We start from the raw sequence: 15384 nt of genomic DNA on the forward strand, positions 1-15384 counted from the left end.
TTACACTGCCTCAGCCTCCGGAGTAGCTGGGACTACAGGCGCCCGCCTAATTTTTTGTGTTTTTTTAGTAGACACGGGGTTTCACCGTGTTAGCCAGGATGGTCTCGATCTCCTGACCTCGTGATCCGCCCATCTCGGCCTCCCAAAGTGCTGGGATTACAGGCTTGAGCCACTGCGCCCGGCCACATTTTTAAATATATATTGATAACTACCTCCTTCTAGTTGTATAGTTCTTTAAAATTAAAGAATTATATTAATTGGACTATGATTTTACCATTTCCTAGTTATGATGAAATCGCTGATATGCAAACCTGACGGTCTGCTAACGAGGGTGAAGAAAGTGCTCACTGATTGCTTCTGCAACTTACAGAGGTAGTGAGGGGCTCTCACGAACATGCGCCCAGGAGAAAGCCATCACTACGAGATTCCAGACACAAGGGAGGACCGTGAGCAGCCTCAAGATGTGAATAAGGAAAGACTCACGCCTGTAATTTCAGCACTTTGGGAGGATGAGGCAGGCAGATCACTTGAGGTTAGGAGTTCAAGACCAGCCTGGCCAAAATGGTGAAACACGTGTCTCTACGAAAAATACAAAAATTAGCAGGGAATGGTGGTGGGCACCTGCAATCCCAGCTACTGGGGAGGCTGAGGCACAAGAAACACTTGAACCTGGGAGGTGGAGGTTGCAGTGAGCTGAGATCGTGCCACTGCAATCCAGCCTGGGTGGCAGAACAAGACTCTGTCTCAAAAATAAATAAATAAATAAATAAATAAATAAATAAGAAAAAAAAAAAGAACATCCCACAACAGCACAGACTACAGGTGGAGGAGGAAAAGAAGGAGACCTCACCGCTCTATCAAGTGGACTTACCAATAGAGGAAGGGGGCAGTGGTGGCAGGGGAGGGACAGAGCAAGTTGATCGTGACCCATGATTCTGGAGATGAACTACTTTCTGACAATATGAGCATGCCTTGAAGTGATTCATAAGAAAAGATGCAGTCAGAAGACATGGTATGTTTAGTTCCTTTAAGGTTCTAGGTAGGAGTAAAGGACATAAGGGGATTTTAATCTTTTGTTCTACAGGCCATGACTTTGAAGAGAAAGGAAGATGTAGGAAGGGGACTGTTGGCCCGGGATGCTGTCAAAAGACACAGTTGATTTTCTGGTGATGACTCTGAGCTACCAGATATTAAATAGCCATCAAGGAGCACCATGAAGACTATGACGGCTATCAAATAACCCAGCTGGCAGAAGACTTGCCTCCTAATGAAGACTTTCAACTGAAATCTGAGTTGGAGAGGAAGACAGGCTCCATTATATTTACACTATGAAGGGCAATAAAAGATAAAATGCCCAATATTTTTTAGAAAACATAGCAGGAAGACTACCAGGAACAGTATTTATAGGCACAGTTGTTTATTCACCAAAGTTTATTGAATAACTAGTTGCCCTGGAGACTGTAACAAATGAATGAGATCCAGGCCCCATATCAACTGGAAGTGTCTTCTCCGAAGCAAATGTCTGAGGAGCTGTCGACTACCCCCACTCTCACTGTCAAAAGTTTCATCTCTGAGAAGGGAGAGAGAGACCCAGTCTCTTTAGAGGGCATCAGCAGGAAGTGATGCTGTGCCGTGGACAGTATCATTTCTAGGCATGCCAGAAACCCAGGTGTCTCCCTTCTCTCACCCTCTCCATTTAAACCATGCCGATCAATTAACCAGGCCTAATCGCGCCTCCTTTCTAAAGCTCTCTGAAGTCTACTCTCTTCCTCTGTTTCTTGAATAGAGGTAGTGAACTTGGTCACTACCCTTGACCAAGCTTATTATCTCCTGCCAGCCTTCTCTAACTGACAGTCCTTTCTCCAGTCTTTCTCTGGTCCCCATATACTAATTCCTTTAAAATGCAAATATTATCCCATCACTGCCCTGCTGATAACTCTTCAAACTTCCCCGTTGATCTTTAGCTAAAAGTCCAGCTTCTTAGCAGGGCCAATCCCTAGGACTTGCCCCTGCCTCCAGTGCCATTTCTTCCCAATGCTGTCCTGTCCACTCAAACCCAGTTTCTATTAACTACTATGCACGTTTAGCTCCATGAACACACCATTCTCTCTGTCCTCTGAGTCTTTACACATGCTCTTCCCTGTCTCAAAACATTCTTCTACTCCCTTCACCCTGGTCTCCTAATCTCACCTGGCTCACTTCTTCAGCACAAAGGGTCAAAATTTTTTAAATGTCAGGAGAACGTCATACAAATGATGGAGGTAGGAAGCAGTGGCCCCTGGGAAGCAGGAATCCCACAGGAGGCCGCATTAGGAGTTCAACTATCAGAAAAGCTGTAGAAATTGCATGAGCAAGACCATGGAGGCAAGAAAAGTATTGGGCAAGCTGGAAAATTGAAGGCAGACAGATCCGCCTGGTGCATAAGAGGTGGGGAGGAATGGGTAAATGGGTGGCCAAGGGGAGAGGCTTGGTCCAGTGAAGCTGGAGAAGGTGAGAGGCCTTGAAAACCAAGCAAAGGAGTTTAGTCCTTGTCTTACAAACAATGGGAAAAACTTGAAACTGGGGAGTGCTGGTTTCTATTTTAGAAAGGTGTGGCCAACGAGTGCAGAGGAATGGGGCTGGAGAGATGAGTGACCTTAGAGGAAGATGAGGAGATGAGGGCCCAGACCAGGGTGGCAGCAGGAAGAACTGGCTGAGGCAATGGGTTCGGAAAAGATGTGGAGATCCAACCCCCTAAACTCAATGCTCAGTGACCGAATGCAGCAGTAGAGAGTGACTCAGGAATCAGAGGGCACTTGAGATCCTCGCCAGAGAAACTGGGAATATGGTGAGGCCCATTGGCTGAGGTGGGAATCACAAAGGGGGAGCAGGTTTGGGGAAGATAATGAGTTAGTTTTGGAACATGTTGGCTTCAGGGTGTAGGCTCTAGAAGCCCACGTGCATAATTAAAGTCAGACACAGCCCTGGTTTCAGCATGCAGGGCTGTTCACGGAAACCACCTGTTAGAGTTCATTTTGTCCTTCCTGGTGTCCTTGTGTTTCCATGACTCCTCTTTTTCATATCCCAATGAAGCAATGTGAATTGTTTGCTTTGCACGCCAAGAACGAGTCGTCAAAGCGCAGGGAGAGCGGACATGAGCGCCGGTGAGTGGGAGAAGAGTGGCTGTGCCAGGGCCAAAATTTTCACTAGGAAATTGTTTTTCTCCCTAAGTTTGTGTCAATCAGTCATACTCTGTTTCTCTTCCTTTCAAGATTCCTCCCAAGTGTCAGTGCTGACCTGCCCTCATGAGCAACCTGAACACTCCAGACAACACTGCTTCTTCGCTCTGAGCCCCTGGGGCACTTTGAAGTCCACAGTGCGCACATTTTTCACATAGTTTTGTAGTTTCCTCTTTGCTTTTGAACTCTTTGCAGGTGTACATCTTGTCTCCTTAACTAAATTCTTAACTCTTAAAGAGCCCAACTTATGTCAAACATTTTATTTTACTGTTGTCACAGTGCCTAGTACAGTCCCAGGTGCATATTAAGTTTTTAAAAGTACAAACTGGATTGAAACTGACATTGAATTCATTTGTCATAGAAAGGAGACTGGAAAACAACCTCCTTGAAAGGACATAGTATGAGAGGAGATAAGGTCGATGTGGGGAGGGAGATAGCGCCAGTTCCTACCATGCAGAGGAACATATCCTAACTTAAAAAAAAGCTTTCCCTCTCTTGTAGTAATAATGATTTTGCATTCTAAATATACTTGAAAGGACGAGAATACTGGTCTTCTAGGTGCCAAGTAAGTTGTCTTCTCAACTGGCTAAAACGTCCGTTTTCCTGAGACCACTTTTTGTGATCAACAATATTGGTAATATAAAAATGTGGAACTTGTCATTTGTAGTGAATTACACGCCGTAGTCCTCGGTGCCACTCAAATGGCAAGACTGAGAGTGAATCTTTCACTTCCTATTGGTTAGAGCTCCATTTGTGTGGCCATCATGATGTTTGGGTAACTTAAAAGGAGAATATTCATGACTCAGCTCATGACATTTTCCCCAGGCAGAGGAGACAGAACAACCCCAAGTATTATGGTGGCCAGATTGTGTACTTGTCATATTGGAGGACGATGTCTATGGGAGAGGTGAGGAGAGGAGGCAGGAAGCTGGTTTTGTAAATCGATGAATCCCAAAGATTTCTGGGGCTGTCCCGCTACCAGTGCCTGGCACTCTACCATCCTCATCACATATAATATGGATCCCTGCTCCCTGGACAGCAGGATGCCCTTTACCCTTACAGGACATTGGAATAATGGGACCACAACTTGTAGCTTTGGTCTCAGTAGGAGACACAATTAAGAGGAGGAGGACGAGGAGGAGGTGTGGCTTGAAAGGAGGATGGGTAGGTCAGGTGATGGGTATCCTAAAAGCCCAAACTTGACCACCACACAATCTATGCATTTTTAAAAATTGCACTTGTACCCTATATATTTATACAAATACAATAAAAATTAAAGCACATCAGGTTCTACTCTCTGGAGTAGCATGAAGCATGCCTCCGGAGGTCAGCAAAGATGACGGGAAAAGACACTCACTAGAGTGCTTGCTTCACAGCTGTGCCAAGGACTTGACTCCCCGTGCATTTCAGAGCATACCTTCCCCCTTCTGAGGTTCCCACGGGATAGCAGGGTAAACAGCAGGAGAGCTCCTTCTCAGCCCTGGTGGCACCAACGCCCCTTGGCTCTGGGTCACATTCCTCCACAGACTTCACGGGCCTCAGGTTACAAAGGCCCTGTTGCACAATTCTTGGGAGAGTGGGCATGGGGGCTGGGCTGGGATGACAGGCAGTGTCCTGCGCGTGTCGGAGATCCAGCGTGGCCGCTTGCCAAGGCGCCTCAGGGGATGGCAGCAAAAGGAGACTCTGCTGTCTCAGGATCTTCAGAGAGGTAGCTTCCTTTGCTTTTTTTCCTTCCAAGTCTCTTAAATAAAACTTGTCAAGGCTGCATCTTCTCCGGTAATTCAAGAGAAAACATTTCAAAAGTTTACTTGGCATACCTGTGTTTCATTTTACTGGAGAGATTTGAAACTTCAAAACCACAATGAAGAATTCTGAAACTAAAACTTCTTTTATCCCTCTGTTTTTCACAATCAGCTTTCTCCTGTAGTTATATGGTGTGGTGTGTGTAAAATTACTCAATATATTACACAACTTTAAAAATTAATATGGAAGCTGAAAGCTATAACAACAACTGTTTAAAGCCTATGCCATGATGGAATGCTATTTCTTATGCTCCTTCTTGTTGGTAATTGCTTCATAATTATCTTTTATTAAAGGCAATCTGCATATAAAACCAGAAACATATGGAAAATCCTTACAGGAAGTTCACATTTTAGTTGGCTAAAAAACAATCTAATGACCTAGAAAATACTTATCAGACCTCTCTAAGGCTAATGATGGCGCTGATGACTATACAAATTAGATCTCTATTTGTATTAAAAAATTCTTCATTTCATTTCCTTTTCTTTCAGAATTTGGATCTTTGGACTGATACTATTATATTTGCAATGAATTTAATTGGAAAAACGCTAAGTACCTGCACCCAGGCACTGCCCGGGCTCAAACTTGCAGATTAATTATGGATGCAAGACATATATAGCATCATGTATGCCAAACCCTGGACAAGTCTAAGGAGGCTCCTCCTATACTATCATGTTAATTCCAAATAGAATATTAATTCATTGGATAAGTCAGAGAAGGCTCATATAGAAGATATATGAGGTAAGTAAGGGTAGGTCAGTTACCATGGATGGATGTAATAGCCAGCCCCACACCTGCCAGATAAAGTGTTTACTCATCTGTACATTCAAGGGTGTACACACACATGTTCATAAACAAAGTATTGTCTACCTAAACTGGAAAAGACAAGGCCACAGGAAGACTATATATTTATTATAAAGTAAAAATCTGGCAAATTGTATAAATTTTTTTTTAAGAAAAAAAAAGATTACTTCTAATCAGCCCTCAATTTACAGTAGCTAGTCAGTTTCCCTGGATTTATTTTCACTGTTATCTCAGTCTTTTGAATGGGGTCTTTGGTGCTTTTTCTTGTCGTTAACCAAAGCTTATTTTGTATGGCGATGCAGAGGCTAGGAGAATACCTACTTTTACCAATAACCACACCAAAGTGATAAACGAGATTTCCTCTTTTTAGCATATTCTAACTTAGAAAATCAAAGAGTTAGTTCAAATATGAACCAACACATTCATTCATTGTGGGGCGGAGTGTATTGGAGAGGCCACCAGGCTGAGAGTGAGGGGGCTTAAACTTGAGTCCCCAGCACTAACTAGCTTGATCCCCTTAGCCGAGACACTTCTGTGTCTGGTTTCTCCCTCTGGAAACGAAGCTGTGGAATGGATGATCTTCTAGTTCCTTCCGACTCTAAAATTCTGCAGTATGTGACAGGCTGCAGCAGCATGTGACTAACACAAGGGTCAGGGAACGTTACAGTCAATAAATGCAAATGGAGATGAGTTAGGACTTTCTGTGTTTTGTGGGTATTATCTGAGGTTCAGCTTAAACTTAGTTTTCAATGGCTATCAAGGAAGGAAGGCTAAAAACTGGACCAATGAGATTTTAATGTTCAAGGTTTGAGTGGTTATGATTAGATCATAACCGAATTGTGAAAATCACAGTGACTTCTGTACAGCAGTTGAATGTGTGCTATAAAGTTAATGTGCAAGTGTATTTTGTTTTTATCTGGATCTCTCAGTTTTACATGCTGTGGGGACGATTACTACTTTCATAGAATGTGAGAGTATTGGCCTTACTGCTATGACATATTTATTCGTGATGTGTTGGAGGTCAAGGAGAGTTAGAATTGTGTCCTGTGGATAGAGATTCCATCTCCTCCTCCTCTTGTCGATGGCTGTTTGGGTCCCCTGTGGGTGACTGACCTACCTGTCAGAACAGGGACTCCGGCTCCCACTGAGGGAGCATCGCCATCAACTCTGACCTTGCAGGCAGAGCTCAGCGTGCCTGCCTGAGCTGTCCTGTGCTCCAACTCCGGGGTTGCAGTGTGCTAAGACCCAAGGGAGTCCACATGGGGATGAGTCAGGGCCTGGCGCTGGCCCCGTGCTCCGCCCCACTGGTAAACAGAACAGTTCTTTGCTGTCACTGAGAGCCTCTCGGGGCCCCAAGACTGCAGGAAGAAACAAGTATTGTAGAAGCCAAAACCCCAAGGCAAGGTAAAGAAAACAGAACTGTCCGCATCCCCAGCAATGATTTCACTGGCGGGAGTTGCTGGGAGCTGGGTGGGGGGTCCCGTATATGGTTCCAGCAGAACTGTTTTACTTACTTCTCAGCCAAAAGCCCCTTCTCTTTTACTGTTTATAGGGGTGGCCTTTTGCCTTTCAAGTTTTGAACTTTCAAAACTCGACCTTAGAGTCAGTCTTGCTTGCTAACCCATAATATAACTTTTCACCTTTTATTACTTTTGTTTGTTTTTGTACTGGCTTCTATTAAAATACTTCCTTCAGTGAACTTATTTTTGTTTACTCTTCCCTGTCATTCCAGGGAGAAGCTATTGAAAGACAAAAACCTCTATATAGAAATATATCACCAGCAGCACAAGTGGACTACAGCCTCAGAAATGTCCTCACCGTCCAGCTTCATGACAAGCAGACTGGCTGTTGGCAGAATGCACCCAGCTCTGCTTCTGCTCGTATGGAACCTTACATTACCCTAACACAGCTGGGGCACATGCTATCTGTGCTTATACTGTTCTTCCTAAGCTTGGAGACACACTTGCCTTGAGATCTCTCCTCTTTTTCCTTTAGACATTGGCAAGTCCTGTTCCAAGCTTAGCAATGCCACGTACCTGAACTGGAGGCATGGCTGGCTGATCCCTTCTAGCTCCCTCCAGCAGCGTCCCACCTTGGCTATATCAGTAACTGCACCTCCTGTTATTTCTCCTTCCCGGTTGTCAAGGTCAAACCTGGGCTGGATATTGTGATGTCACAGAGTGGAATCCTCATTCCCCCAGATGGTCCAGCTAAGGCCTTCCTGGACAGCACTTCCTCTCCTGCCCACGGCGGGAGGTTGGGAAGGACATTCCCCCATTTCCACTTGCTCTACCATTCAAAACCTTGTGAGGGCCCTCAGGGAAGAATCCCCTTGCAGGTTATAAACTGACCTGCAGAATTATGGGATCTTAACTGTGGGGAGAGACCTAGAAGATCAGCTCATGACCAGATTCTCATCTAACTCCTTTTTTTTTTTTTTTTTTTTTTACAGATAAGGAACTGAGGCCCCACGTGGTGAAGTGACAGAGCTGATTCTAGAGCCCAGGTGCTCTCAGTGTCAGCCTCTGCCATTCTGACCACGCTGCACTCAGATCTTGCTCTACTCTCTGGAGTTTGTCCACATCACAGTTTTCTGGTATGCAGCTCATCAGACAATTTTTACCTGAATCCACACATGACAAGAGACCATTTGGGTAATGTACATTATGGGAAGAGAACAGAGTCTCAGTGAAGATCATTAGTTTCCCTAGCAATGTAGATGCCAGGAGTGGCTGGCTCTGGTCCTAGCCTAGACTCAGAAATCCTAAGCCACCAGACCAATTCTAGATTAACAAGGTGACTTCTGAGTAACTAATATTTTCATTGAGATTTGATGATAAGCAGCAAAGCTCAAACAAAAATCCAGAGTTAGTGTTGGCAGGGTGAGGTGGCTCATGCCTGTAATCCCAGCACTTTGGGAGGCTGAGGTGGGAGGATCACTTGAGCCCAGGAGTTTGAGACCAGCTGGGCAATATAGTGAGATCCCATCTCTACAAAAAATACAAAAATTAGCCGGGCGTAGTGGTGCATGCCTGTAGTTCTAACTACTCAGGAGGCTGACAGGGGAGGATCGCTTGAGCCCAAGAGGTCTAAGCTGCAATGAGTTGAGATTGCACCACTGCACTCCAGCCTGGACCGCAGAATGAGACCTTGTTTAAAACATACACACACATGCACACACACACACAGTATTGACTACAGCGCTATACCAGGTTCTAGTGTTGTGTAGGGGACAGGGAGGAGCAATCTGTAAAGAAATAGCGTCTCACTGGAACTTCGTTCTTCATTCTTTCATATCCTTCATTTTTTTTCTAGACACTAACCCTATATGGTACTAAAAAATTATCTGAATTGCGTGAGACGACGTACCTGTGAAGTCAGAGAATTAGGCTTTAAGAATCTCTCAAGAGGAGAACATATATTGGGCTTTTATAATACTGATAACATTTTACATCATGCTTCATTTACAAGCTATTTTCACATATATCACTCTATTTAATCTTCACAACTTGGTGAGATAACCAGTATTATTTTTAGTATAATTTTATGGATGAGAAAATTACAACTTAGAGAAGTTGTGTCTTGCACGATATCACAAAGCTAATTAAGTGGAAAGGTTACTTAACATTAACTACAAACCAGATCTTCCACCAAGCCTTTTCCCCACCACACGCCTTGGCTGGTTGGGGAGAAATTGCCATTTGGTCCCAGAACACACTTGAAGGCCACTGCCTTAAGCAACGCTTTGAGTAACAAGGAAGAAAGTATTCCCATAGGTCATAAATGCTGCTTTACTGACTTCCTAAATGTCTTCGTAAAAACTTAGGGAAATGATTAATGGACACCAATTTTAAACTTTAAAATAATATAATTATTGCCCTTCCATTCAACAATTCCACATCTGTGAATTCTCCTAAGAGAACCATTACAGATATGAAAAATATTTAGCTACAAGAGGTTTTGTTGAAGCACTGTTTATAACAGAAAACAAATATAAAGCTCAACATTGGAAAAGTGTTAAAATGGATTATGCTGAACTCATGAAAATAACGTGCATTTCCCACACTTTGATTATTCATGTGGCATCTTCAGAATATTGCCATCTGCACTAATATTTACTTAACATTTCTCCTTTAATTCACACATTTTACTGGAATAAAATTATTTAAAGGTTTGTTTTATTATTAACGTAAGTAGAAATACAGTATTAATTGCCTTAAATGTCAGATGACAATAAAAACAAATACAATGAAAACAAAGTAATGTTATGAATGCATTAATTTGGTCCCAATACCTTGAAGAAAACACATGACTGATTTAATAAAATCACAATTAATACGCTTTTTTGCCATCACAAACTTCACCTTTCTACATTTAAAAAAATATCTTTTTTCATCTCTGATCTAGAAAAGGTTCAATGGAAAGAAGAAATGCAGTGTGTGTCTGATCCCAAATCACAGTTAGATATATTTATGCATACCTTACATTCTGAATCAGTAATTCTCAAAACTTGCTTGAAAGGTCACCTTGCTTAGAAGAGGGTATTTCCCTGGCAGGATATGCAGGGATCAATGCCTCTTTGCTCAAACAGTCTTCCTCCAACTATCATCTCAGAGCAAATAAAGATGACATCTTTCCTTGTGTTTTGTCTTGGCCGAGCATACTCAATGCTGTACATTCTGTGGAGGTGTGGATTATGCCACATCCCTTGAGCATACATCCCTGTGATGAAACAGGTGCACACCTGTAGCAGAGTCAGGCAAAGCCTTACACCTGGAGCACACAGAGGCTCCAGGTCCCCACGGCAGTGATGAGGGAAGCCTGCACACCTCTTCAGAAGCAGGCATTCTGCAGGCTGAGTGAAAGTTATAGATATTTGTAAGTCAGAGTTCAAAGGTTTTTGCTCAGTTATGGAGAAGGATTTTGTGGGGGGGAAATGCTAATTTTGTCAACATTTAAATTCCACTTCAAGGCAGAATTTCTCAAATTGTGTTCTACAGACTATATATATATATATATATATACACACACACACGCAGATTCCCACACAGCTTCCTGCATTTACTGCCTCCAAATCTCAGGGACTGAGTGAGAGACTCATGTTAAGTCAAGCTCCTCCAGGAGCTTGTGGTGTAGGTGTACACAAATACTTGAGAACAATGCTCTAGGCCAGAAGTTCCCAAACTTCAGAGCAAACCAACGGAGTGCCTGGAGGACTTGTTTTTGGTTTTTTTTTGTTGTTGTTTATTTGTTTTGTTTTCTGAGATGGAGTCTCACTCTGTCGCCTAGGCTGGAGTGCAGTGGCACAATGTCAGCTCACTGCCATCTCCATCTCCCAGGTTCAAGCAATTCTCTGCCTCAGCCTCCCTAGTAGCTGAGATTACAGGCGCCCACCCCCTCCACCGCCACCATGCCCAGCTAATTTTTTGTAATTTTAGTAGAGACGGAGTTTCACCATTTTGGCCAGGCTGGTCTTGAACTCCTGACCTCGTGATCCACCTGCCTCAGCCTCCCAAAGTGCTGGGATTACAGGAGTGAGCCACCGCACCCAGCTGAGGACTTGTTAAAACACAAATTGCAGGCCCCACCCATCAAGTTTCTGGTTTTGAATATCTAGAGTGAGTCTCAAGACTTGACATTTTTAGCAGGTTCCTAGGCCTGATGGTGGACACCAGACTTTGAGAGCTACTGCACTTGGACAAAGAAATTGAATGTACAGTATAGAGTGCTCTCGATAGTAGTACAGAATGTAAAGTATTGAGTACACTCTAAAGGCATTTCCAAAGGCCTAGGAAATGGAGTTTGGACCTTGGGTCTTTACATATTCAGAAAAGAATTGGTATAGAAAGGAATTTTGTTCTTATTTTGCTTTTGGTTTTTGTTCTTTAGGATTTTTTCTACAAATAATTTTTATTTTTCCACTAAAATGCTTGTAGTCTATGTCCATACATTCAGGATTCTTCAAGGTTAAACAGAATCACTTTTCCTTATTTTGTACCTTTTAAAATAAGGAAAATGAAAATGAACACAATTGATGTCTGACTTTTCAGATGCCTGCATTAATTTGATTTCAGTGACCCACTGGAAACCAGTGTCAGCATAACAACAGTTACCAGAGCTAAATCTACAAAGTAGGTAAGGAATATAAACAAACTAAGCGCTAGAGATTTTAATTAAGCCTAGTGACTCTGAAGTTGGACTCTCTCTTAAAAGATGTTGAGAATTCAATGTAATCCTGAAAAAGTACATCTAAATTCAGGAATTTTTACCAACCAAATACTTAACGCTTAATAGAAATGGAAGTGTGCCTATAGAATCAGAAAGATCTTTCTGTTGAATCAGAAACATATTGCTAATGTTTGTAGCTATGGGACCCACCTCATGTACACACAAAATCATAACATTTTCTTAAAACAAAGGTAGTACTATATACCCCAACAGAATTCATTTTTAAGGAGTGCTAATGACATTATTAAAAGAAAATGTCAGCCAAACTGCAATAAAGCATTTCCAGGCCAATAAAAGTAGTTTGAGTTGAATGCTCTAAAAGTATTGGCTTTGAAAGGTTAAAATAATAAGTGATCATAGATCCAAGAAATACAATGCTCAAGTCATTAGCAGAGGCATTTTATGCTGTATTGTAAGTAAAGTGTAAGGGATGTATTGGTTTAGATCCTATAAGGTGATCCCTTTAAGACCAGTGCCTGCCCTTTCTATGTGGCTCTTCTCTGAAGAACAGAAAGTTATATATAGGACCAAGAACCCACGCATTTTAGAAACTAAAAAAAAAAAAAAGTTATATTTGACTTTGTGATACATTTGTGTGATTCCATTCAGACATAACTGTCTGATATTTTGGAAGTGCTTTAAACCAAACATGAGACACACTGTGAAGACCTACATTCCCAAAGATTGCAGCTAATATTGGTCTAGCTTTCCCAGTGAGTCCCTGTCTCAGAAAACTTTTCTACTTTCTCCACCCATGGTAGAAATCTGTCTCTTCGCCTTTTTCTTTACCCCCAAATAGTCACAATTGCAGAAACACATAATGCCATAAAGACCATGCCAAGTACAAGTGGTCTCTGCTGTGGTCTGAAAGTTCTACAAAATTCGTATGTTGAAACTTAATCTTCATTGTGGTGGTATTGAGAGGTGGGGCCTTTTGCAGAGTGACTAAATCACTCATTGTGTTAGTTCGTCCTCATGCTGCTCTGAAGAAATACCCAAGACTGGGTAATTTATAAAGAAAGAGGTTTAATTGATTCACGGTTCCGCATTGCTGGGGAGGCCTCAGGAAACTTACAGTTGTGGCAGAAGGCAAAGGAGAAGCAGGCACCTTCTTCCCAGTGTGGCAGAATGGAGCGAGTGTGAGCAGGGGAAATGCTGGACACTTATAAAACCATTAGATCTCGTGAGACTCACTCATTATCACAAGAACAGCATGAGGGAAACCACCTCCATAATCCCATCACTTCCCACTGGATCCCTCCCACAACATGTGGGGATTATGAGGATTACAATTCAAGATGAAATTTGAGTGGGGACACAGCCAAACCATATCACTCATGAATGGATTAGTGCCTTATGAAAGGGCTGGAGGAAACTAGCTGAGGCACTGTTACTCTTTTGCTTTTCTGTCATGTGAGGACACAGCATTTGACTCTTCCAGAGGATGTGGCTATAAGGCACTACCTTGGAAGCAGAAAGCAGTCTTCACCAAGGCCGGTGCCTTGGTCTTACACTTCCCAGCCTCCAGCACTGTGAGAAACAAAATCCTGTTATATATAAATGACCCAGCCTATGGTCCTTCTCTATAGTAGCATAAATGAACCAAGACAGTCTCCAACCTCAATTATGCCCTCAGCACAGGGCAGTTCTCTCACTGTCCACTGCACAGTCATTGCAAACTCTCACCAATCTCTGGAAGCCTTTCATTTATGTCCCTCTCATTCTTAGCAGTGAGCCTCATTTCCTCTGCTAAAAACTCAGAAACCATTAACTATTCCCATTTTCAATTCCAAACCTACCCTACTCTAAATACATCCACATCTATGCCCACTCTTAACACCTTCCTGCAGCTCAGTGGAAAGGCATTCTCTTTCAGACCAAGGCTAATACCTCTCTATGTGACCTGAGCCCCCATTTAATACTGCTACTTTTAAGAATTTGCTCCTTCAATTATTCCCTTTAACTAATTTCTACCAGTCTCTCTCTCTCTCTCTCTCTCTCTCTCTCTCTCTCTCTCTCTCTTTTCTGGCTCTCCCATCTCAGCATAAAACATTCTCAAGTCTTTTCTATTCATAAAAACACGAAACCTCCCTGAACCCCAAGCCCCTCTTCCCAACACAGCTACTTAAAGTTCTCTCTTTTCTTCCAAGCTAAGCTAATGGAAAAAATAATAATAATCTACTGCATTTCCTCTCAAGCCATAAGGCTGATGTCTGAAACAAGACAAGGAGAAGATAAAAGAACATAGGCTTGTTAATCATTTTATACTTAATCATTTCCCTTCATGGCATCACTACCAAATTCTCCCAGGACTTCTTCAAGCTACAGCTAGAAGACAGACTACTCATGTCCTTGCCTCAAAGACTGTTTGCAGCATTTTAATGTGATCTTTCTCACTATAATGCTGTTGCCAGGATATCGGGGAATGTAGTATGTGTAGTTCAGGGTCAGGTGGACTCAGGATCCCTCCAGTTACCCTCCAGCTGTGTTTCTGGCTTACCTTGGTGTTGGAATCACAGGAAAGCAAGTGTTTGGAAGTGTCCTCTCCTCATGAGATCTTGGTGTCATCTGTATGTTCCCCTGAAACCACTGACTTTTCATTTTTACTAAGCCACCTCTGATCACCTTCCCTTTTATTTTCAGATGAATTATCCTCTGAATTCCCCCTGTACTTAATACTCTTATAGCATTAAGAAACCTAAAGAAATCTACCTTGATCTTTTCTCTGAGCAGTTTAGGGTGAGTTCTACCCAGTTTATTTCCATAACTACTCCTTGATTCTAAGATTAAATTGGTTAGGAGATAACTAAGAGCTAATAACAGCTTTTTAGCAAAAGAAAATAAGACTACCATATACATCAAGGCATTAATTGAACACATGTTCCAATTTAAGAGATGCTTAAATGTAGAAAAAGGGACTGCTGTTTGGAAAATATGGAATACAGTATTGGCCAGACACCAGAGCCAGGCCTGTACTCCCAGCGCTGTGGGTGGCCAAGGCCAGGAGTTGGAGATCAGCCCAGACAACAGAGAGAGACTGCATCTTTACAAAAATTTTAAAAAATTATCTGAGCCTGGTGGCATGCACCTGTAGTCCTAGCTAGTCGGGAGACTGAGGTAAGGGGGATCACTTGAGCCCAGGAGTTTGAGGTTACAATGAGCAATGATTGCCCCACTGCACTCCAGCCTGAGCAACAGAGCCAAACACTGCCTCAAAATAAAAAAAAAGAAAAGAAAAGAAAAAAAAAAGAAATACAGTATTTATTTTTGTTGGCTACTTAGTATACAAAACACTCCCATGGGATAGAAAGGGTCACAGTAATACCTGCTGGAA

At 42.5% G+C, this 15384-nt stretch overlaps 2 protein-coding genes and 1 long non-coding RNA gene across 4 annotated transcripts in view; 1 reads left to right on the plus strand and 2 right to left on the minus strand.

Moving 5' to 3' along the window:
- DNAJC5B (DnaJ heat shock protein family (Hsp40) member C5 beta) overlaps positions 1–7953 on the minus strand; it is an 81372-nt gene extending 73419 nt beyond the window's left edge. For both annotated transcript variants that reach the window (XM_050802079.1, XM_050802080.1), the window contains exon 1: positions 7859–7953. The gene's annotated coding sequence lies outside the window, so the exon portion shown is untranslated. The remainder of the gene's footprint in view (positions 1–7858) is intronic.
- VXN (vexin) overlaps positions 1–15384 on the minus strand; it is a 965102-nt gene that overhangs the window by 497041 nt on the left and 452677 nt on the right. The gene's annotated exons all lie outside the window — the stretch shown is intronic.
- On the plus strand, positions 4519–10744 carry LOC126961530 (uncharacterized). Its single transcript, XR_007728324.1, has 4 exons — positions 4519–4926; positions 5510–5759; positions 7555–7702; positions 8275–10744. It is a non-coding gene; the product is annotated as an uncharacterized LOC126961530 (long non-coding RNA).

This window comes from Macaca thibetana, chromosome 8, assembly GCF_024542745.1.
Source record: "Macaca thibetana thibetana isolate TM-01 chromosome 8, ASM2454274v1, whole genome shotgun sequence".
NCBI lineage: Eukaryota > Metazoa > Chordata > Mammalia > Primates > Cercopithecidae > Macaca > Macaca thibetana.